Source organism: Manis pentadactyla, chromosome 7 (assembly GCF_030020395.1).
Source record: "Manis pentadactyla isolate mManPen7 chromosome 7, mManPen7.hap1, whole genome shotgun sequence".
In the NCBI taxonomy this organism is placed as follows: Eukaryota; Metazoa; Chordata; class Mammalia; order Pholidota; family Manidae; genus Manis; species Manis pentadactyla.
Genome location: NC_080025.1, coordinates 136,049,247 through 136,073,307, shown reverse-complemented (window position 1 = coordinate 136,073,307; position 24,061 = coordinate 136,049,247). Strand labels below are relative to the sequence as shown.

At 41.5% G+C, this 24,061-nt stretch overlaps 1 long non-coding RNA gene across 1 annotated transcript in view; it reads left to right on the top strand.

Moving 5' to 3' along the window:
- The first annotated feature begins 8,737 nt into the window (after positions 1-8,737).
- Positions 8,738-24,061, top strand: part of LOC130684317 (uncharacterized) — a 35,117-nt gene continuing 19,793 nt past the window's right edge. Inside the window, exons 1-3 of the long non-coding RNA XR_008998566.1 lie at positions 8,738-8,842; positions 9,958-10,074; positions 14,612-14,768. This is a non-coding gene — a long non-coding RNA (uncharacterized LOC130684317). The remainder of the gene's footprint in view (positions 8,843-9,957; positions 10,075-14,611; positions 14,769-24,061) is intronic.

Below are 24,061 nucleotides of genomic sequence, written 5' to 3'. Positions count from 1 at the left end.
CATCATTTTTGTTAAATGAACTGAAAATCGCCTGCACCCTAATAATGTGGCCACCACCTTCTGTCTCGTATTGACACCCTCTCACCCATGCAGCCAGCAGCTTCTATTTGTTACTCCTCCAAAGATCCACCCCCATTTCCCACGGCCACCATTCAGGCCCAGACCCTCCATTCTTCTCACCTAGTTGTTCAGGAGCCTCTGGCCCCTCTTTTCAATCCATTTTAGACACTGATACCTCGCCAATCAATCTCAGGGACAGCTTTGGGAACTTAATTCTTCTGCTCAATTAAGTGGAAAGTCCTTGATTTGGCAGTCATGGCACCCTGGTCCTGGGCCTCTCCTACCTCTATGGCCACCTCTCCACCTGGATTCTTGTCCAGCCACATTGGACTCCATACTAACTATACCGTTTGCTCTTGACTCATGCTGTTCCTTGTGGAGCAGCCTCACCTTCTCACCTACCCTCCAGTGCTCAGCCAAGTTCATCACCTACATGAATCGTTTTATGATCCCCACCATCAGGTATGATCTCCTTTCCAAACCTCTTGAAGCACATTTTTGGGACCTCTTGGAAGTACTGCTCTATTAGTATTATTAGGTTTATTTCTAGTCTTTCATCTCCCTGACGATAAGGAATATATATTTAAAATTTTATCCACCTCCTCAGCCCTGACTCCAGTGTCTAGCTTTGCATTATTGCTCAGCCCTTTCTTCCCTCAGTGTACATAAGTTGTCCAGTATGAATTCCTCTGAGCCCAAGGTCCTAAACTGGTGGCCCACAGCTCACATAATAATCCCTGGCATTTTATTTAGCCACCGCAGAGTTGGATTCTTCTTTTCTTGCTGGTAAAATACATAAAAGATAAAATTTGCCATTTTAACCACTTCTAAGTATACAATTCAGCGGCATTAATTACATCCACAGTGTTGTGCAACTGTCAGCACTATCAGTTTCTAAAACGTTTTCATCACCCCAAACAGAACTTCTATAACCATTAAGCAATAGCTCCCAAGAACCTGGTAATCTCTTATCTACTTTATATGAATTTGCCTCTTCTAGATATATCATATAAGTGGAATCATACAATATCTGTGCTTTTGTGTCTGGTTTATTTCACTTAGCATGTTGTCAAGGTTCATCCATGCTGTAGCATGTATCAATACCTCATTCCTCTTTATGGCTGAATAATATTCCATGGCATGCCACATTTTGTTTGTCCATTCATTTGTTGGTGGATAGTTGGTTTGTTTGGCTATTAGGAATAATACTGCAGTGAACACTGGCATATAGATAATTGTTAGAGTCTCTGTTTTCAATTCTTTTGGGCATATACCTAGAAGTGGAATTGCTAGGTCATATGGTAATTCTATATTTAGCTTTTTGAGGAGCCCACTGAAGAATTTTTAAAATTCAGAGTACTTAACAGCTTTTTAAAATGAGGAATTATACATACAAATTAGATTTTTTTCAACTTCTCTTGAAAACAATTAGAAGTCTTGCACTTCTGGGTGATGGAGTAAGCCAACTCAGTGCTAGGCTGCCTTGTGGAATATCATAAGAAAATGGGGAAATGTCTAAAATTGGGGAAATGAATTTCAGATTACGGGCAATGAGGGAAGGGCTAACCACTTCCTCATTTAAAATATTTTTTTATTAGGGTTTTATTTTTTATCACACTAGGCTGTAATCTGATAAAAATAATCTAAAGGATGATTTATGGGAATCCGAGGTAGAATATCATACAAATTAATAGAAATAGAATTAAAATGTAATGCCTGTATCCACATGCAAAAGAATAAATTTGGTTCACTTACCATACACTATATACAAAAAATAATGCAAACAATGAACTAGCAGAGAGAGAAATCAGGAAAACAATTCCATTCACAATTGCATCAAAAAGAAGAAAATACCTAGGAATAAACCTAACCAAGGAAGTGAAAGACCTATACTCTGACACTCATGAGAGAAATTAAAGAAGGTACCAATAAATGGAAACACATCTTGTGCTCATGGATAGGAAGAATTAATATTGTCAAAATGACCATCCTGCCTAAAGCAATCTATAGATTCAATGCAATTCCTATCAAAATACCAACAGCATTCTTCAATGAACTAGAGAAAATTGTTCTAAAATTCATATGGAACCACAAAAGACCTCGAATAGCAAAAGCAATTCTGAGAAGGAAGAATAAAGCTTGGGGAATTATGCTCCCCAACTTCAAGCTCTAATACAAAGCCACAGTAATCAAGACAATTTGGTACTAGCACTAGAACAGACCCATAGACCAATGGAACAGACTAGAGAGCCCTGATATAAACCTAACCATATATGGTCAATTAATATATGATAAATGAGCCATGGACATACAATGAGGAAATGATAGCCTCTTCAACAGCTGGTGTTGGCAAAACTGGACAGCTATATGTAAGAGAATGAAACTGGATTATTGTTTAACCCCATAAACAAAAGTAAACTTGAAATGGATCAAAGACCTGAATGTAAGTCATGAAACCATAAAACTCTTAGAAGACAACATAGGCAAAAATCTCCTGAATATAAGCATGAGCAACTTCTTCCTGAACGCATCTCCTTGAGCAAGGGAAACAAAAGCAAAAATGAACTCATGGGACTACATCAAACTAAAAAGTTTCTGTATGGCAAAGGACACCATCAACAGAACAAAAAGGCATCCTACAGTATGGGAGAATATATTTGTAAATGACATATCTGACAAGGGGTTAACATCCAAAATATATTAAGAACTTACATGCCTCAACACCCAAAAAGCAAATAACCTGATTAACAAATGGACAGAGTATGAAGAGACAGTTCTCCAAAGAAGAAATTCAGATGGCCAACAGACACATGAAAAGATGCTCCACATCACTAATCATCAGGGAAATGCAAATTAAAACCACAATAAGATATCACCTCACACCAGTAAGGATGGCCAGCATTGAAAAGACTAAGAACAAATGCTGGCGAGGATGTGGAGAAAGGGGAACCCTCCTACACTGCTGGTGGGAATGTAAGCTCATTCAACCATTGTGGAAAGCAATATGGAGGTTCCTCAAAAAACTAAAAATACAAATACTATTTGACCCGGGAATCCCATTCCTTGGAATTTACTCAAAGAATACAACTTCTCAGATTCGAAAAGACATATTCACCCCTATGTTTATCGCAGCACTTTTTACAATAGCCAAGATATGGAAGCAACCTAAATGTCCATCAGTAGATGAATGGATAAAGAAGAGGTGGTATATATACACAATGGAATACTATTCAGCCATAAGAAAGAAACAAATCCTACATTTTGCAACAACATGGATGGAGCTAGAGGACATTATACTCAGTGAAATAAGCCAGGCGGAGAAAGACAAGTGCCAAATGATTTCCCTCATTTGTGGGGTATAACAATGAAGCAAAACTGAAGGAACAAAATAGCAGCAGACTCAGAGACTCCAAGAAGGGACTAGTGGTTACCAAAGGGGAGGAGTGTGGGAGGGAGTAGGGGATTGAGGGGTATTATGTTTGGTACACATGGTGTGGGAGATCACGGGGAGAACAGTGTATCACAGAGAAGGGACATAGTGGATCTGTGGGATCTTGCTGCATTGATGGACAGTGACTGCATCGGGGCATGGGTGGGGACTTGATAATATGGGTAAATGTAGTAACCACATTGTTTTTTCATGTGAAACCTTCATAAGAGTGTATATCAATAATACCTTAATAAAAATTTTAAAAATAATAACGCAAAATGGGTTATCACCTAAATGTAAGAGCTAAAGTTATAAAATTCTTAAAAGGAAATGTAAGAATAAATCTTTATGATACTGAATCAGGCAGTGATTTCCTTTATACAAAACATCAAAAGCACAGGCAATAAAAGAATAAATAAATAAATTAGGCTTCAGCAATTGAAAATGTTTGTGTTTCAAAGGACTGTCAAGAATGTGAAAAGTTCTCAGAATGGGAAAAATATTTGTAAACTATGTATCTGATAAGGAACTTGTATCCAGAATATATAAAGAGCTCTTACAACTCAACCATAAAATGGCAAATAGCTCAATTAAAAAATAGGTAAAGAATCTGAGGAGATATTTCTCCAAAGAAGTTAACCAATGGCCAATAAGCATATGAAAAAGCTCAATATTACTATATTACTAGTTATTAGGGAAACACAAATCAAAACCACAAGGAGATACCACCACTTCACACCCTCTAGGATGGTTACAATAATTTTAAAAAATGACAATAATGTGTTAGAGAATTTGTGAAGAAATTAGAACCCTCATACACTGCTGATGGGATCGTAAATGGTATAGCCACTTTGGAAAACAGTTTGGTGGTTCCTTAAAATGTTAAACATAGAGTTACCATATGACCCAGCAATTCCACTCTTAGGTATAGACACCAGAGGATGAAAACATATGTCCATGCAAAAGCTTGTACAAGGTTGTTCATTTAGCATTCTTCATAATAGCCAAAAGATGAGATGCAACTCAAATTTCTATCAACTAATGAGTGGATAAAAATGTGGTATATCCATGCAATGGAATATTATTCAGTCATAAAAAAGGAATGAAGTATTAATATATGCTGTAAAATAGATGCATCTTGTAAACATTATGCCAAGTGAAAGAGGTAAGATAGAGGAGACTACAGATTATATGATTCTGTTCATATGAAATGTTCGCAATAGGCAAATCTGTAGAGATAGAAAGTAGATTAGTGGTTGCCTGGGCCTGGGGAGAAGGAGAATGAGGAGTAACTGCCAATGGGTAGAGGATTTCTTTTTGGGATGATGAAAAATAAGGTTGAGTGATAGTTGCACAAGTCTGTAAATATATTAAAAAACACTGAACTGTAAAAGAAGAAAAGAAAAGAAACAGAGAACTCAGACATAAAATGTTATTCATTCCTTTTACCTAACTAATGAAACTAAAGATGATTTTTTAAAATGTGCCTGAAGTAGTTAAGACTAAAGCATTTACAGATTACCTGAAATGAGGTGTTGAGTTTACTTTAAAACTAAGGGGTTCCACGCAGCCCTTCTATGCAGAATAAATTCTCCATGCAGAATAAATTCCATAAATGAAATAAAATGGGCAAATGGTGATAATTGTTGAAGCTGGGGAGCACACAGGAATTCATGATATTGCTATAGTTCTGTGAATGTTAAGAAGTTTGTCCGTAATAGAAGTTTAAAAAAAAAAAAGACGGATAAAGCATCTGCAGTTCGGTAGATACACACAAAATATGTCTGTGTTTTTTGGGGGAGCCCTGTGCAGATGGCTGTGTCTGCAGACTCCGTGGTTATCCTAGTACATGTATATCTTTGTGGATGAGGCGAAATGAGGCCTTGCCAAAGCACTTTTGGGGGTGCATTCATTTTCTAGGGCTGCTGTGCAAAGTACCACAAACCAAGGGGCTTACAGCAACAGAAACTTATTCTCCCACAGTTCTGGAGTACTATAAGCGTGAAATCAAGGTGTTGGTTGGGCTGGCTCTCTCTGGAGCTTTAGGGGAAGATCCTTCCTTGTCTCTTCCAGCTTCTGGTAGTGCTGGCAGTCCTTGGAGATTGTGGCTTATAAACGAACCACTCCAATCTCTGCATCCGTTCTCACTTGGGGTTCTCCCTGGCTCTCTTACATTGTCTTTCCTCATGTATGTCTGTCTCCCCGTCTGTTTTCTCTACTGATAAGGATACCGCTCTATCAGAGCCCACCCTGAGTATTAACTTGATCACATCTGCAAAGACCCTGAATAAGGTCACATTCACAGGTAATGGGGGTTACCACTTCAGAGTATCTTTTGGGAGGAAACAGCATAACCCACAAAAGTGCACAAGGCAGAATAAGCAGAAAAACAAACAGGTGCCTAGCAGTGCACATCTCTGCTGCTGAATCTTCCGCTGTCCAATAGGCAGGCTGTGGTGGACACAGTGTTCACAGCGACCAGACTCACATGAAATGCATCCCTCCCTGGCCAGCTTTATCTTTTCCAACCGAGACAAATATTTTCTGGAGCCCATTCCCACTTGGCAGCCTTGACTGATGAGCCATACATCTAGGCTTTCCTAGTTTACCAACTTCTTTCATCAGACTTCTTGGGGATCATTCTAACCAGTATTTACTTAAAGTATGTTTCAGAAAGGTCATTTTCTTACTCTTTGACACAGACAGGCACATTACTTTTAGAGTTAATCTTTTGAGCTGGCTGCTGAAGTTATTTTAGACTCTACAGTTAAGTTGACCCAGAAATCGTTCCTCCCTTTGAAACTCTGACTCTCTAACTCAGGGTCATGTCGTGCTGTCCTTACTCTGTAATCTTACTCTGGCCTTTGATCAAAAGCAATAAAATTGGATCTCTATGTTAAATGGTACTTAAAATATATATGATTTTATTCCAGTAAACCAGATTATCTGATCACCGCCCTGTACCTTCCGATAATCACCTGAAGAGTTGCATGGTTGTAAGCTCCTCCGTGCTGCAGAACTGTGCGGGCCGCGGGCTATTGGTTACTTTCCAGAGGACGCTGGGGGGAGTAGAGTTTGGAGGAGAAGGGGCTGGACTTTGGACTCATTCTCTTTTGCTACAGCTACCTCACCTAGTTCCAGGTGGTGGGAGTGAATTCAGCCCATCTGTTCTCATCTCTCAGGGGAGTGGGAAAGGCCCAGGCAGGAAGGAGCTGAGGTACAGAGGAGAGGGACGAGGCGGGCCTGACCCAGCGGGGGGAGATGAGGGCCACAGCCAACTGGGGAGCTTGGATTTGAACCCCTGTGGGTTCCCGGCAGAGAGAAGGGGATTGGTGAGCATTAGATGAAATGCTGATCTGGGTGCCCTGGCCCCTGCGTTCAGATGGAGGGTAAGGGACTAGCAGTACCCAAACAAGGCCGGTAGTGCTATTGCAAGAGCTTCCGTGTATTGCCTATGACCTAAGGGCTAGGCACTGTGCCAACAGCTCTAAGTGCAGTGGGTACCTGCCGGCGGCCCTGAGTTCTGTCCTGTGTATGAGAGTAATCCATTCTCTTACCTTGGGTGGGCTTTTCCATCTTGCTTTTCAAAATCCAGATTTACAGAAGATCCTCAGTTTTACAGTAAAGCTCATTTCTTCTACCTCCTATAGTGCAGTTAATATACTATATACAATTTGTAGAAAGTCTGTTTACAAAGGGTTCTGTAAGAAGATCCCTTTTGAAAGCACAGAAACATGAATAACAGAAAGATTCCGACTCTCTTGATGATTCACTTACCACAAGCAATATTTAATGCAGGAGAATTAATTGTACTGCTAGAAAGGACTGGGACTGAGGTCCTAGGAGCTCTTTATAACTGGATTGAAAGGATCCATAGACTCACCCTGACATCCAGTCAGAACTGCTCCTAACCCACAATAGAGCCAGGGCGATTTTTTTAAAGCTAGCCATTAAAAAGATCTTCTGAGGCGAGCCCATTGTTTGCTTTGTTAGTTTGGCTCAGAGTCTAACAGCCTTAACAAGTCAAAATCCTTTTGTGCTCTTGCTGTGATGTGAGTTTCTTCCTTTAATGTCGTGTTCTCAGTGACCATAGAAAAGCCACTGTCACCTTCCAGCATATGTATACCTGTTAAGTTCCTGAAAACGGCTAACTGGAGCATCTAAATAATTGCTACCTTCTTTTTGAGTGTGTATTTCTGACCTCTTGGTTATTTTCTTTCTATTGCCATTTTCGGTTTTTCCATGTTTCTTTTAAAAAGTAGCGCCTCAGTATGTTCACATCCTAATCGCTTTAGTTTATTTTGCATCTTCCTTTTCTCAAGAGACGTAAGGAAAAGCGAGTTCTGTAAACTGCTGAAAACTGTGGAAACAGAGTGAAGGAAAATTGTGGTGATAATTACAGGAGATCAGGAATCCCTAGCCTCCTTCAGGGACAGGTACTGTCCAGATGAGGGCTTCTTGCTAATTTCACGTCTTTTCTCTTAGCCCAGATTTGCAGGCTTAGCAAACCTAATGTACCGAGTGTTAGTTACCTGGAGTACACAGTGAGCATCTGCTTGTCACTCCATGGTCTTTACCCCAGGTTCTTGCCGGTACCCTCGCCAGTTACTGGTTCTAGATGAGTGGCCCTGCAAGAGTTTCATCTTCTAGTCGACTGCTGCTTTACTCTGAACAGCAACTATTATGGCACACCTCCTGTCCTGCAATGGTGTAAAAACGAGAAAATAGAACCGACCTCGCACATTTTGTGCCCGCTCTAGGGAACGACCCGCACCTCTTGGACAATCATTCCTTCACGGCGGGTGTCTCAGGGGTAGCCCACACCACCAGGGATCATCTGGAGGGGTTACGAACAACATTTAACAAACCATTCATAGGCACGGGTCTATGTCAATGTGTATTGGAAAAAATAAAGCAAGCACACAGGAGATAGGAACGGTGTTTTCAAGAGTAATCGAAGCTTAAAAGTGAGTCAGCTTTTAACACCATTAAATAGGTACATATAGGAGGCAGCACGTGGCCCCGCCGAGCGCCGAGAGTGTGGACCCCACGCCGCGCGGGGAGGGCAGAGACCTTAGGCCCCCGGGCCGCCGGCCGCTCCCGCGCCCCTTCTCTCCTTGCCCTGCCCCCCTCTCCCTCCCCACTGCTCCCTCTCTCCTCTCTCCAAGCTTCTCCGCTTCTGGGACTGTTCCTCCTCCTTCCTCAAAACGCCCCTGCAGGCCCTCTGGGTTTCCAGAGGGAGGAGGAGGAGGGCTCGCATTTATTGATCATTGATGACGTGCTGGAAGGTCACGGGTGTAAGCGAGGCGCTGGCTGCTGGTGGGGGTTTGGGTGACTCCTCGGGAGACCCGAGTAAGAGGCGGATTCCCGGCCGGTAGGGCTGGGCGGGGTCGGGCTCCTCGCCTTCCTGAGGAGCCCCCACAGGCTGCTGCGGGCGCCCGGCGCACACCCCGGGGCGGAGGAAGCAGGGGCGCAAGACGGGGCTGTACGTCCGTAGAGAGAGGCTATTCCTGGAAGAGGGGTTCCGAGACCACCTCTTCCATCTGCGGCGAAACCAATAGAATTATTAAGAACACTGTTTACAAGGCCAGCGTGTCTTGTTCTATGGAAGGAATACAAAACGTTTCCTTAGACCGACCGGCGCGGTTTGTAATGAAAACTTTTGGCTACAGTTGCGAGGGCGCTGCCCTGGGAACCAGCCACACAGAGGGGGGACCTGTAACCTAATATTACCGAGTGTGAAATAACGAGCTCTGCCCGTAGAGAGGCAGGAGGGGTCCCGTTTCACTCCTTTGCCCAAGTGACAGGCTAGCACTGAGATCTGCTAGGCAAACCTGAGTGCGTTTCTCCACATGCGGCTGCTGCAGAACCTTTCTCTGGGTAGAGAAAATTGAACTCGAATTGTTCAGACTGTATCGGTATGTTCACATCTCTTTGGTTAGAGAACCAGACCTGCCAATGAGTTCTGAAGCCTCAGTAGATACAATGTGTCGAAAACAAGTCAATTAAATACAATAGAACCCAGAGTGAAGTCCTGGTAAAACCAAGGGACTGGAGCCAGGGTCATGCTATTTTAAATGAAATGACCCTTGATGTTATCTTACCTGTAGGGATCAGAGAGAGACGCTATTGCGCTGGATTGCAGTTTTACAGTGTCCTCTCTGTTCGGGCAGGAAAATCTACAGAAAGAAAACAGAAAGACCACCTTTTCTTTCTGAGATTCACCTGGCATCAGATACTAAGCAAAAATCAAGCCACGGGATTACAGAATACTAAGGGCTAAAAAGGTTCTTGGGGATCACCTACACAATGCTGTTTAATTTTGGGGGATCGTTGTACGCTGGACTCTCTTCCATCAAAAACACACATGTTCACAATCTTAGATGTAATTTCCAGGGATTAATGGATTCCCTAGCAAATCCATAGATTAAAGACCCCAGATGTAGTACACTTCCTTCTTTTTGTAGATGAGAAAATTGAAGCCCAGAAAGTAGGTGACTGACCATTGGTCTCATGGCAGTGCTTATGGTGAGCTGATTAGACAAGAGGATTTAAGTACCACAAATGTCCACGGGAAACCAGTGGTGAGTATCTGAGTATAACTTATTTCTGAAGGCCTTGAGAAGCACAAGTACCAAGAGTTTTCTGAGATAATTAGGAACTTTAGCTGGGAGAATCCCAATACTTAGCCAAATAACATTTGAAGAAAAGTAGAAATAATAATTGAGCCAGAAACTTACTGGACCTAGATTTTATGATGTGTTCAAAAGACGTAAGAGAGAGCCCTAGCGCTATTTGGTAGCTGTGTGCTAAGCTGCAGTTTGGGCTGTTTTTTAGGGCAGGCAATAAATTCCTTTCAAAGTTTGAGGTCACATACCAATGTGAATCTTCCACATGCCCAAAAACTACTTAAGCAGGCTGCCTCATTGAAACAGAAGTCTCAGTTTGGCAACACTCTTTGGGGTTCAGCCCCTAACATGATCCCTGTTACAGTCCAGATGCTCAATAAATATTTATTTGAATAAATAGGCTTTATTTAACATTATTTCCATTTTCTGAAGATGAGGGATGCAGGAAGCTGGAGAGAGACCAATACACAATGTATAAATACACAGTGGAGAGCTGGAGGTCCTAGTGAAGGTTTTGCAATCTCCAAACATGACGTTGAGCAAACGAAGGCAGACACACAAAAATTCTTACAGTATGAGTCCACTTATGTGAAGAACAATATGGACTAAATTAACCTGTGCTATTAGAAGCTGGAGTTCTGGCTACTTTTGCAAAGTGAGTGGGGGGTTTAGGAATGGAGGGCCTGTGACAAAAGGGGCTTCTAGGGCACTGGAATGTTCTATTTCTTAATCTGGGTGCTGGGTACTCCTGTGGGTTCATTTTGTGACAGTTCATCAAATGATACTCTAATGGCTTAGCAGTCTTCTATATGTGTGGTATACTTCATAGAAATACTCATTTAAAACACACAAAATGAAATATCTAGGCCAGCGGTTCTCAAACTTGAATGTACATACAATCACTTGGTAATATTATTAAAATGAAAAATTTTGATTCATTTGGTCTCGGATGGGGCATGAGATTCTATATTACCAAAGACTGGTATCTTTAGGATCTTTTTAAAGAGAGAGCCAGGGGTCTGATGCAAGCTTCCTGGGCTATCTTCACATGCCGGGAAGGAGACAATGTGCAGGCCCAATAACCGACACAGCAGTGGTGCCCAAGACCCGCCCATACCTTGAACAGGGTCTGTGAGGTTTGCCTGCTCACAGCTCCTTTGCACATGACTTTTTCACTGCTGGATGGTGATCAGGGCCTGGAGTTGTGCCACTTCAGTGAAGTGACCAGCTGGTGACCAGCTCCATGCTAGGGCTCCTGGCCTGTCTGCCCCATAGAAGCCACTGGAGACCCCCTGGTTACCCCAAAGAGCATGATGATGGCATCAGGAGCCTTGCTTCCCCTCCATCCACATGCACAGGCAAAACTGGATTTCCAGGCCTGACTGCTATGTAAGTGAAGTGGACGTCCCAGCTCCTCTTTGTCAAACTCTGTAGGACATAGGTCTCCAAACAGCAAACTGGTATCAAGAAAAACATTGTTTTGCGTGAAGAAAGTCAAGTTATTCACAATATGGCTCCTTTCACAGAAGTAGTAAACCCAGGAAAAACTAATCAATGCCTTGCCAGGAAAAACTAATCAATGCCTTGTTCAGGGATAGAAACCTAGGCAGTAAAATGCAAGAAAAGACAGGAAACTATTACTGCATACGACAAGGATGGTTCTCTGGGAGCCGCAGAGAAAAGTGGGGAGGGGACCGAGGGCTTCCCAAGGTATCAGGAATGGTTTTTTTATGCTATGTATCTTTATGAATGTATTTTATGCTAGGTGATGGGCACACAGCTGTGTGTTTTATTATTACTCTTTAAGCTGTATATATGCACATTATATGTACTCTTTTACTTTCAGCCAATGTTCACAATCTATAAATGGAAATGCAATGCAATGTCTTAAGATTACATTTCATGTTGGGATTTCTTTTTGCTTGAGGGTTTTTAGGATATTCTGTGTTAAAAAATTATTTTGACATTATCAGAGCAGACTGGCAACTAATTTTTGGAAGGACACTTTATTTGGAGATTCTGCCCCTCTTACTGTTTTGGTGTTAGACTGCCCCTTCCTGTGATGACATTTGAATGAAATGTTGGTGATAGTAACAGTATATTTGGGATTTGAAAATGAAAAAGGTCCCTTACAGGTTAAATAATAAATTAACACTGTATTACCCCCACTGGCTTCCTTTTTTAAAAAGTTGACTTATCTGTGACATTCAAAAGACTGGGAAATACAGGCATAGACAACTTTTCTTTGGGAAAGGAAGACATTGCCTTAGTATCCAGCCTGAAGGAGTTTACAAGGAAAAGAAAAAAGAAAGAAGGAAAAGAAGGAAGGGAGGAAGGAAGGGAGGGAGGGAGGGAAAAAGGGAAAGGGAGGGAAAGGAAAAAGGGGGCAGGCAGGTGTCGTGGAGGAGAAATGCCTGAGATGGTGAAAGGGATGGGTAGCATCTTCTAAAGTTTTTTCAGAGCTTTTGATATCCTCAGATACACTGTATGTTAGTTTGGTAATTCTCATGGTCTTAAAAGAAGAAAATGGAATGGGGAGAAATAGCATTCCTGTATATCATATTTAGTTAGGACACTGGCAAGTGGAACCACGTTGCAACTTTACTTACCTAAAAACTGAAGCTGTAAGGATACTGCCATCAGGTTAACAGTACTCACAGAATCTGAGAGGTGGAAGGGAATTTAGAGGTCATATAATAACTATTATAATGTCTTGCATTTATTGACCTTTAACTGTGTCCCCTGTGTAAGTGCTTTACTGATATCAGCTCATTGAATCCTTTCATCAGCCTTAAGGGTAGGTACATATCCCATTTGATCTTAAGACTTAAAATTATATATGTATATGTATCTGGAGGAAGGTAGTTTTAGATTTACAGAAAATTTGCAAAGATAGTATAGAGAGTTCTCATGAATCCTTTGTCCATCTCCTAATGTTAACATCTTATGTAACCATGATGCATTTGTCAAAACTAAGAAATTAATATTGATATAATACTGTTAACTCAACTACAGATTGTGTTAGGATTTCATCGTTTCCCACTAATGTCTGTTTACTGTGCTATGACTCAATCAAGATAGAACATTATATTGTTGTGTCTCTTTAGTCTTCTTTGATCTGTGACAGTTTTTTAGTCATCCCTTAAGATGATACATTTAATTATAAAAAATTCAAGCCAAAGGAAACAATCAACAGAGTGAAAAGGCAACCTACAAAATAGGAGAAAATATCTGCAAACTATATATCTGATAAGGGAGTAATATCCAGAATACATCAAGAACTTCTATAGCTCACCACCCAAAACCCAAATAACCTGATTAACATATGGCCAAAGGACTTGAAAAGACATTTTTCCAAAGAAGATAATACAGATGGCCAACAAGCATATGAAAAGATGCTCAACACCACTAATCATCAGGGAAATATAAATCAAAACCACAATGAGATACCACCTCACACCCACAAGGATGGCCATGAACAGAACAAAACAACGGTGTTGGTGAGAACATACAGAAATTAGAAACTTGGTGTACTGTTAGTGGGAATGTAAAATGGTGCAGCCACTATGGAAAAGAGTATAGAGTTTCCTTAAAAAACAAACAAACAGAATTACCTTATGAGCCTCTCTTGGCTATATATCCAAAAGAATTGAAAAAACAGGATCTCAAAGAGAGATTTGCATACCCAAGTTTACTGCAGCATTACTTACAGTAAGTAGCCAAGAGGTGGGAGCAACTTAAATGTCCACAGGCAAATGAACGGATAAAGAAAATGGAATGGTATTCAGCCTTAAGAAGGAAGGAAATCCTGACATATGCTACAACACGGATGAACCTTAAGGACATTGTGCTAAGTGAAATAAGCCAGTCACAAAAAGATAAATACAGCTTATATACCAAAGACTCCACTTATACGAGGCACCCAAAGTAGTCGAACTCTTAGAAATGGGAAGTAGAATGGTGGTTGCCAGGCGAGAGGGAAAAGCAGAGCTGCTGTTCATTGAGTATAGAATTTCAGTTTTGCAAGATGAGAAAGTTCTAGAGATCCGTACAAAAATGTGCATATAGTTAACACTTACTGAACCATACACTTAAAAATTGTTAAGGAGGTAAATTTTATGTTATGTGTTTTTGTCCATAACAATTCTTATAGATACTCTAATGGCTTAGCACTCTTAGTACAAAGGAAAAAACAACAAACCAGCCAGAAAGAACAAGAACAAATATTTGCTAAACTCTTTTCTGGAGCAGACCCTCTTCATGGTTCATATCCATCCACTGCCCTCCTTCTTTCTTGCAGAGACTCAGTTTTGTCTGACCACTTGCTCTTCAAATGGCATGTGCTCTGGAAGGGGGCCCTGCTTTGGGGAAGGTTTTACTTACTCTTAAAAAAAGATTTGCAAGGGTGCGTTTTCTGCCTCTGGATGTAGTTCTCAGAATGTGCCTCTTATGATATAAGCTACTTTTAGCTGAATATTTTGTTTCCTTGCAGGCAAAAACATCCTAATTGATTCTCACATATAGTGGACTACTACAGCCCTGCAGTCCCACTGTGAGAAGAACGGGAAGGACAGTGATGGAGGAAAATCCTCCCAGGGGGCAGTTCACCTGGTTGCTTGTTCTGCACGGAAGGAGAGATGGCTCTAGAGGTATGGGTTTACATCAATTCATGCGCTGTGGCTGGGTAGTCAGGGACTTGGAAGAACCATGATCAGAAAATTGATAACAAGGAGGTCTAGAGAACAGGTAGATTGATAGATTTCTCTGAATGGAAATGAAAGGGTGATCTCAGCAGAGGAGGATTTTTAAATCAGGTGGATAGGATGATCCATTCTGTGGATGTCAGCCTCCTTCGCCAGCCACCCCAGCCGTTGCCCAGTGTCAAGGATAAAGATGATGCATGGGCTCAGCAACTTGGACTTCCACACACCGAGACTATGCATAGCCATTGCTGAGTGCCCAGTCCGCCAGCACCAGAGACCAACACTGAGGCGCTGATACGGCACTATTCCCTGGGGTGATCAGCCAGCTACCTGTGACAGATTGATTATATTGGGCCACTCCCACCGAGGAATGGGCAGTGTTTTGTTCTTACTCGAACAAACACTTACTCTAGTTGTAGATTTGCCTTCTCCCCCCACAATGCTTCTGCCAACACCGCCATCTGTGGACTTGCAGAGTGCCTTACCCACCAGCAGTGCATTCCACTTTGACTAGAAACTCATTTCACTGCAGTGAAGTGAGACAGCTGGCCCAGGGTCATGGAATTCACTGGTTTTAGCATATTCCCCATTATCCAGAAGGAGCTGGCTTGATAGAGTAGTGGAAATGGCCTTTTAAAGACTTTCGCAAGCTAGGGGGCAACACCTTTTGGGTGTGGGGCAGTGTCCTCTACGATGCACAGCGTGCTGTAAATCAGCATCTAATATCGGGTGCTGTTTCTCCCATGGCCAGGATTCACACTCTGGGAATGAAGGGGCGGGAAGGGGAGAGGTCCCTCTCACTATTCCCTCTAGTGATCTACTAGGAAGTTTGGCTCTCTGTCCCTGCAACTTCGGGCTCTGCTAGTTTAGAGGTCTTAGTTCCCGAGGGAAGAATGCTTCTACCAGGGACATAACAGTGATTCCATTGAACTGAGAACTGATACAATCATGTGGCCACACTGGGCTCCTCATGTCGGTGAATCAACAGGCAAAGAAGGGAGTTACTGTACTGCCTGGGGTAATCAACCTTGACTATCAAGGGAAATTGGGTTGCAGCTACACCGTGTGGGTAAGAAGGAGTATGCTTGGCATACAGACAGTCCCCTGTGGGATATCTTAGTGCTCCATGTTCTGAGATTAAAGTCAATGGAAAACTACAACACAGTTCAGGCAAGACTGTCAATGGCCCAGACCCTTCAAAAATGGAGCTTTGGGTCACTGTGCCAGGCAACGACTCACAGCCTGTTGAGGTGCTTGCTGAGGGCAAAGGGGTTATGGGGTAGTAGAAGGTAAATAAAAACACCAGCTATGACTATGTAGCCAATAGCAGAAAGAAGACTGTAATAGTTTGATTTTGATATGACTATGTTTGTATATGGAAATTAATCAAATACTTTTGTTTTCTCCCCCTTTCCTATCCCTTATCACCTAACGTAAGACATGCTAATAGTAATTAACATCATAGCTCCATATTTTAGCTACAGGCTCACTAAGGGGGAATGTGTGTCAGCTGCAAGAGGGAACATCACCCAAAGACAACAAGGGGCTTTGTATCTCTTCTCGGGAAAGGGTTAGTGTCTGTTGGTGGAATGTGGAGTAGTTGTATCTTGTCAGGTGGAAGCATTTGTTTTGTTACTGTCTTTATCTGGAGGTTAAGTATGGCTTAAAGAGGGGAAGAGGGGACTGTGGTGACTTTACGATGTGTCAACTTGGCCAGGCTCACAGACATTTCCCAGAATCCCTTCCTTGTATGTTTCCAGTTAGGGTGGGCCACAAGAGAGAATTAGAAGGTAGAAGTGAAGCAGTAGGCTTTTTTTTTCTTTTTAAGTTCCAGAATGATTTCCTTTTTTTAAAATTGAAGTATCATTAGTATACAATCTTATATTGGTTTCAAATGTACAACACAATGGTTCAACAGTTACCCGTATTATTAAACCCTCACTCCCTCTAGTGTGGTTACTACCTATCAACATAGAAAGATGTTACAGAATCACTGATTATATTCTCCATGCTGTACTGCCATACCTGTGACCAAATTACATTGTGACTGTAAATTATTATGCTGCTTTATCCCCTCTCCCCACAACCTGCCTCAACCCCTCCCCCTTGGTAACTACTAATCACTTCTCAATGTCTATGAGTCTACTGGTGTTTTGTTCCTTCTGTTTAGCTTTGTTTTTATATTCCACAAATAAGTAAAATCATATGGTATTTGTCTTTCTCCTCCTGGCTTATTTCACTGAGCATAATACCCTCTAGATCCATCCATGTTGTTGCAAATGGTAGGATTGTTTTCTTCTTAAGGCTGAATAATACTCCATTGTGTATATGTACCACATCTTCTTTATCCATTCATCTATTGATAGACATTTAGGTTGCTTCCATATCTTGGCTATTGCAAATAATGTGGCAATAAACATAGGGGTGCATATATCTTTCCAAATCAGGGATTTTGTTTTCTTCAGGTAAATTCCTAGAAGTGGAATTACTGGGTTGTATGGTATTTCTATTTTTAGTTTTTTGAGGAACCTCCATACTGCTTTCCACAGAGGTTGCACCAGTTTACATTCCCACCAAGTATAGGAGGTTCTCTTTTCTCCACATCCTCGCCATCATTTCTTATTTCTTGTCTTTTGAATAGTGGCCATCCTAACTGGTGTGAGGTGATATCTCATTGTTGTTTTGATTTGCATTTCCCTGATGATGAGTGATATTGCACATCTTTTCATGTGACTGTTGGCCATTCTTCTTGGGAGAAGAGGATCTGTTCAGATCCTCTGCCCATTTTTTAATCACGTTTTTTGTTTTTTGGGTGTTGAGGCATATAAGTTCTTTATGTATTTTGGATGAACCACTTATCAGATGAGTCATTTACAAGTATTTTCTCCCATACTCTAGGATGCTTTTTTGTTCTGCTGATGGTGTTTTTTGCTGTACAGGTGCATTTTAGTCTGATGTAGTCCTACTTGTTCATTTTTTATTTTGTTTCTCTTGCCTGAGGAGATGTGTGCAGGAAAAAGTTGCTCATACTCATGTTCAAGAGAGTTTTGCCTGTGTTCTCTTCTAAGAGTTTTATGGTTTTTATGACTTACATTCAGGTCTTTGATCCAGTTCAAGTTTACTTTTGTGTATGCAGTTAGACAATAATCTAGTTTCATTCTCTTACATGTAGTCATCCAGTTTTCCCAGCATCAGTTGTTGAAGAGGCTGTCATTTCCCTATTGTATATTCATGGCTCCTTTACCATATATTAATTGACCATATATTTGTGGGCTTATACCTAGTTCTTTATTCTGTTCCACTGATCTATGGGTCTGTTTTGTGATAGTACCAAACTGTTTCGCTTACTACAGCTTTGTTGTAGAGCTTGGAGTCAGGGAGCATAATCCCCCCAGCTTTGTCCTTCTTTCTCAGGATTGCTTTGGCTATTCAGGGTCTTTTGTGGTTCCATATGAATTTTAGAACTATTTGTTCTAGTTCATTGAAAAATGCTGTTGGTAACATGGATGGAGCTAGAGGGTATTATGCTCAGTGAAATAAGCCAGGTGGAGAAAGACAAGTACCAAATTTCCCTCATTTATGGAGTGTAACAACACAGGAAAACCGAAGGAACAAAACAGCAGCAGACTCACGACTCCAAGAAGGGACTAGTGGTTACCAAAGGGGTTGAGTGGAGGAGGGTGGGTGGGGAGGGAGGGAGAAGGGGATTGAGGGGTGTTATGATTGGTATACATGGTGTTGGAGGGGTCACAGAGAAGACAGTGTAGCACAGGGAAGACAAGTAGTGACTGTGGCATCTTACTGATGGGCAGTGACTTCAATGGGGTATGGGGGGACTTGATAATATGGGTGAATGTAGTAAGCACAATGTTTTTCATGTGAAACCTTCATAAGAGTGTATATCAGTGATACCTTAAAAAGAAAGAAAAATGCTGTTGGTATTTTGATAGGGATTGCACTGAATCTGTAAATTGCTTTGGGCAGGATAACCATTTTGACAATATTAATTCTTCCTGTCCATGAGCACAGGATAGATTTCCATTTATTGGTGTCTTCTTTAATTTCTCTCCTGAGTGTCTTGTAGTTTTCAGAGTATAGGTCTTTCTCCTCCTTGATTAGATTTATTCCTAGGTATTTTTTATTCTCTTTGATGCAATTGTAAATGGAGTTGTTTTTCTGATTTCTGTTTCTGCTAATTCATTGTTAGTAGGCAGGAATGTGACAGATTTCTGTGTGTTAATTTTGTATCTTGCACCTTGAAGCAGTAGCCATTTTGCAGCTTACCTGTTGTCACTTCCCCGCTGGCTGACCCACTAGTGAGGGGTGGTAGCCAGGCCTTCAGCTGTTCACCTGTCCCCAATGCTCCTTCAGCAGCTCCAGCTCCTGGGTGAGATGTGTGAGGCCCTCCATGACAAAGGGCACTGGCTTCTTCTGCAGGACCCCCAGGCCCTCAAGTTTGGGGTAGTGAGAACTGACAGTTTCCATCATTCTAGAGGGTTCCAGCTTGTGCTTATGGGTTCCAGCCTGGCTTTGCTCTCTTGTATCTTACATCCATTTCCCTCCTGCCTGCCTGCCCTTCATATTTTGAGCTCTAGCATCTGACCTCATGTAAGTGAAGACAATATACACACACAATTCTTTTTTTTTTTTATTGAAGTTTTTTATTGAAGTTTTATTGAAGTTTTTTTTATTGAAGTTTATTGAAGTTGACACACAGTATTACATTACATTAGTTTCAGGTGTACAACACAGTGATTCAACATTTATATACATGATAATTCTAGGTACCAGCTATCACCATACCAATACACACACAATTCTTTAACTAGTTCGCATAGTTGCTAAGGTCAAATCTCTGCAAAAGTGTATACACACACACATACATGTATATGGGTATACACACACAAACACACATATATACAATATATATAGTCACGGGCATACCTTGTTTTAGTGTGCTTCACTTTATTGCACTTCACATACACTGTGTTTTTTATGAATTGAAGGTTTGTGGCAACCTGTATCGAACAAGTCAATTGGTGCCACTTTTCCAACAGCATTTGTTCACTTTGTGTCTCTGTGTCTCATTTGGGTAATTTTCACAATATTTCAAACTTTTTCACCATCGTTATATTTGTTATGGTGTTATGTGCTCAGTGATCTTTGATGTTACTATTGTCATTGTGTTGGGGTGCCAGGAACTGCGCCCGTATAAGGTAGCTCATCAATGAATGTGTGTGTGCCGACTGCTGCACCTGCCGGCCATTCCCTGTCTCTCTCCCGCTCCTCGGGCCTCCCTATTTCCTGAGGCACAACAGTATTTAAATTAGGCCCATTAATAATCCTATAGTGGCCTCTAAATGTGCAACTGAAAGGAAGAACCACACGTCTTTCACTTTAAACCAAAAGCTAGAAACGATTAAGCTTAGCAAGGAACATGTGTCGAAAGGTGAGGTAAGTTGACAGCTAGGCTTCTGTGCCAGCTAGCCAAGTTGTGAATGCAAAGGAAAGGTTCTTAAAGGAAATTAAAAATGCCCCTCCAAAGATAATTAATGACTCTGTAACATCTTACTACGCTGATAGACAGTGACCACAACAGAGGGGGTGAGGACATGATAATATGGGTGAATGCTGAAACTACCATGTTGCTTATGTGAAACCATCATAAGATTGTATATCAATGATACGTTAATAAAAAAAATGCCCCTCCAGTGAAAACATGAATGATAAGGAAGCAAAACAGCCTGATATGGAGAAAGTTGTAGTGGTCTAGAGGGTAGATCTATACCACAACATTCACTTATGCCTGGTTCAGAGCAAGGCCCTAACTCTCTTCAAATCTGTGAAGACTGAGAGAGGTGGTGGAGCTGCAGAAGAAAAGTTAGTAGAGATTGGTTTGTGAGGTTTGTGGAAAGAAGCTGTCTCTACAACATGAAAGTGCAAGGCAAAGCAGCAAGGGCTGATACAGAAGCTAAGGCAAGTTATTCAGAAGATCTAGCCAAGATAACTAGTGAAGGGGGCTCCACTAAACCACAGATCCTCAATGCAGACAAAACACTCTTCTGTTGGAAAAAGATGTCATCCAAGACTTTCATAGCATGAGAGAAGTCAATACCTGGCTTCATAGGACAGGCTGACTCTCGTTAGGGTCTAAGGCAGCTTGTGACTTGCTCATTTACCATAATGAAAATCTTAGGGCCCTTGAGAATTATGCTAAATCTACTCTGCCTGTCTTCTATAAATGGAACAAAAAAGCCTGGATCACAGTGCAACTCTGTACAACATGGTTCAGTGAGTATTTTAAGCTGGTTGTTCAGAAAAAAAGATTCCTTTCAAAACATTACTGCTCATTGACAGTGCACCTGGTCACCCAAGAGCTCTGATGGAGATGGACATGAGATGAATGTTGTTTTCATGCTGCTAACATGACATCCATTCTGCAGCCTACAGGTCAAGGGGTCATTTTGACTGAATTGCTGCAATGTCATGGAAAAACTTGAGGGTGAGGACTTGCTTCTTATAGATGAGCAAGAAAAGTGGCTTCTTGAGATGGAGTCTACTCCTGGTGAAGATGCTGAAGATGTTGAAATGACAACAAAGGATTTAGAATATGACATAGTTGATAAAGAGTTTGAGAGGATTGACTCCAATTTTGAAAGATCTTCTACTGTGGGTCAGGTGCTATCAAACAACATCTCATACTACAGAGAAATCATTTGTGAAAGGAAGGGTCAATCTATGTGGCACACTTCATTGTTGTCTTGTTTTAAGAAATTGTCACAGCCACCCCACCCTGCAGGAATCAACACCCCGATCAGTCAGCTGCCATGAACAACAAAGCAAGACCCTCCATCAGCAAAAAGATGATGATTTGCTGAAAGCTCAGGTGATGGGTAGCATTTTTTAGCAATAAAGTATTTTTTAATTAAGGTATGTACATTGTTTTTTTAGACATAATGCTATTGTGCACTTAAGAGACTATAGGATGGTGTAAACATAACTTTTATATGCACTGGGAAACCAAAAAGTTCAATAGGCTTGCTTTATTGTAATATTTGCTTTATTGCAGTGACCTGGAACCAAAAACCAAACCCACATTGTCTCTGGTATCCCTGTATACATATATATGTATATGTATATCTCTCAATGGATCTGCTTCAGTGCTTAATGTACTCATTCTGTGGGTGTCATCCATCTCTTCCCCCAGCCACCCTGTCTTTGCTCAGTGAGCTCACAAACAAAGAGACAGTAACAACAGAGGTATGCATGGGCTCAGCAACCTGGTTTTCTCTTCTCCAGTGCTCATCTTGCTACAGCCACTGCTGAACATCCAAACTGCCACAGCAGAGCCTGTACTAAGCCCCAAAGATGGCACCATTCTACAAGAGGACCAACCAGTTGCCTGGTGGCAGGTTGATTACATTGGCCTCAATCATTATAAAAGGAGAGGTGCTTTGTTCTCACTGAAATGACACGCAGAATATGGATTTCCTTCCCCACCCACAATACTCCGTCAAAACCACAATACATGGACTTACAGAATGCTTTACCCATTATCAAGGTAGACCATACAGCATTGTTTCTGGCAAGGGAAGTCAATTCACAACAAATGAAGTATAACGTTGGACTTGTGCACATGAAATTTACTGGTCTTACCATGTTCCCCATCATCCCAAAACAGCTGTTATGATAGAAGAGTTGAATGAACTTTGGAAGATTCAGTCACCAAACCTTCTGGGTGGTAACACCTTATGGGGTTGGCTGATATCCTATAAGATGTGGTAGATGTTCTCCACCAGTGGCCAATATATGATGCATACCATCTACAGTCAGTGTTCTTGGGGCCAAGAGTAGGGGGTGGAAAAGGGAGTGGTCCTTCTCACTATTACCCTTAATGATGCACCTGTGAAATTTATCTGTCCTGTTTCCACAACTTTGGGTTCTGCCGGTCTAGAAGATTTAGTTACCAAGAGATGAATGTGTACATTAGAGGGACACAACAATATTTACAATAAATTGGAAGTTGAGACTGTCACCTGGCCACTTTGGGCTCCTCATGTTCAGTGAACCAATAGGCAAAGAAGGAGGTTTACCATTTTGGCCAGAGTAATCGATCGTGAATCAAGAGGAAATTGGGCTGCTACTTCACAGTGTGGGTATGGAGGTCTATGTGTGGAACGCAGGAGGTCCTCAGGGACACCTCTTAGTGCTACGACATCCTATGGTAAAAGTTAATGGAAAATTACAGTGCCATCCAGCAGGATCGTTAATGTCACAAACACTGCAAAAATGCAGGCTTGAGTTGCCGGGTCAGGCAAGAACCAGCTGAGGTTCTAGCTGAGGGCAAAGGAGATGTGGAATTGGTGGAGTAGAAGGGTACCTGCTACTTCATGTGACAAGCTACGCAAATGAGGACTGTGGTAGTTATAAGCATTTCCTCTTACTTTAATATGAATGTATTTGTATATATGTTATCCAACTTTTTCTTTTCTTTTTTCCACCTCTCTCATGCCCTTACTATCTAATTGAGATGTGCTAATAAGTTAACCTTTTATTTCAGTATTTAAGTCACAGGATATCAAAGAGGGAATGAGCTAGAAGAATGAGTAGTTCCCAAAGATGTGTAAAGAAGCTATGTAACTTTGTATTCTCTTTTGGCAAGAGATTAGTGTATTATTGTTGTATAAAGGATAATTGTATCATGCATTGGGTGAATGCATGGTTTTACTGTTGTTTTTATTTGGAAGTTAAATGTGATTCAAAGATTTATGTATGGATGACAAAGCATGGACTGTGGCAATTTGTATTGTGTCAAATGGTCTAAGTTGAAACTACATTTCCCAAAACCCTCTTCACTATAGAGCTCACCAAAAGAGGAATTTATATGAGATTTGAAAAGCAGAAATGGAGCAACAGACATTACTCTCTGAAAGTCATTATGGTTAAATGCAATGACAGACACAGAAGTGCTGGTGGGTTCCATCTTGTCCTTGCTGCCTCTGTTCCTTTTAGAGCTCTTCCCAGCAGCTGATCCTGTTAACCAGTAGAGGCCTCAGGAACCACTGGTCTCTGGGCAGCAGACTCAGGGAGGGAGCAGCCAGTCAGAGGCCTGGCTTCCCATTGATCTCCCCATGAACTTGCCCTTTGCAGACCCACTTTGGTGGCTGGATGTGCTTGGGTTTCAGATTGACTAATGGGTGACTCATGTTTCATCTTGCAACTTCCCTCCTTGATATTTG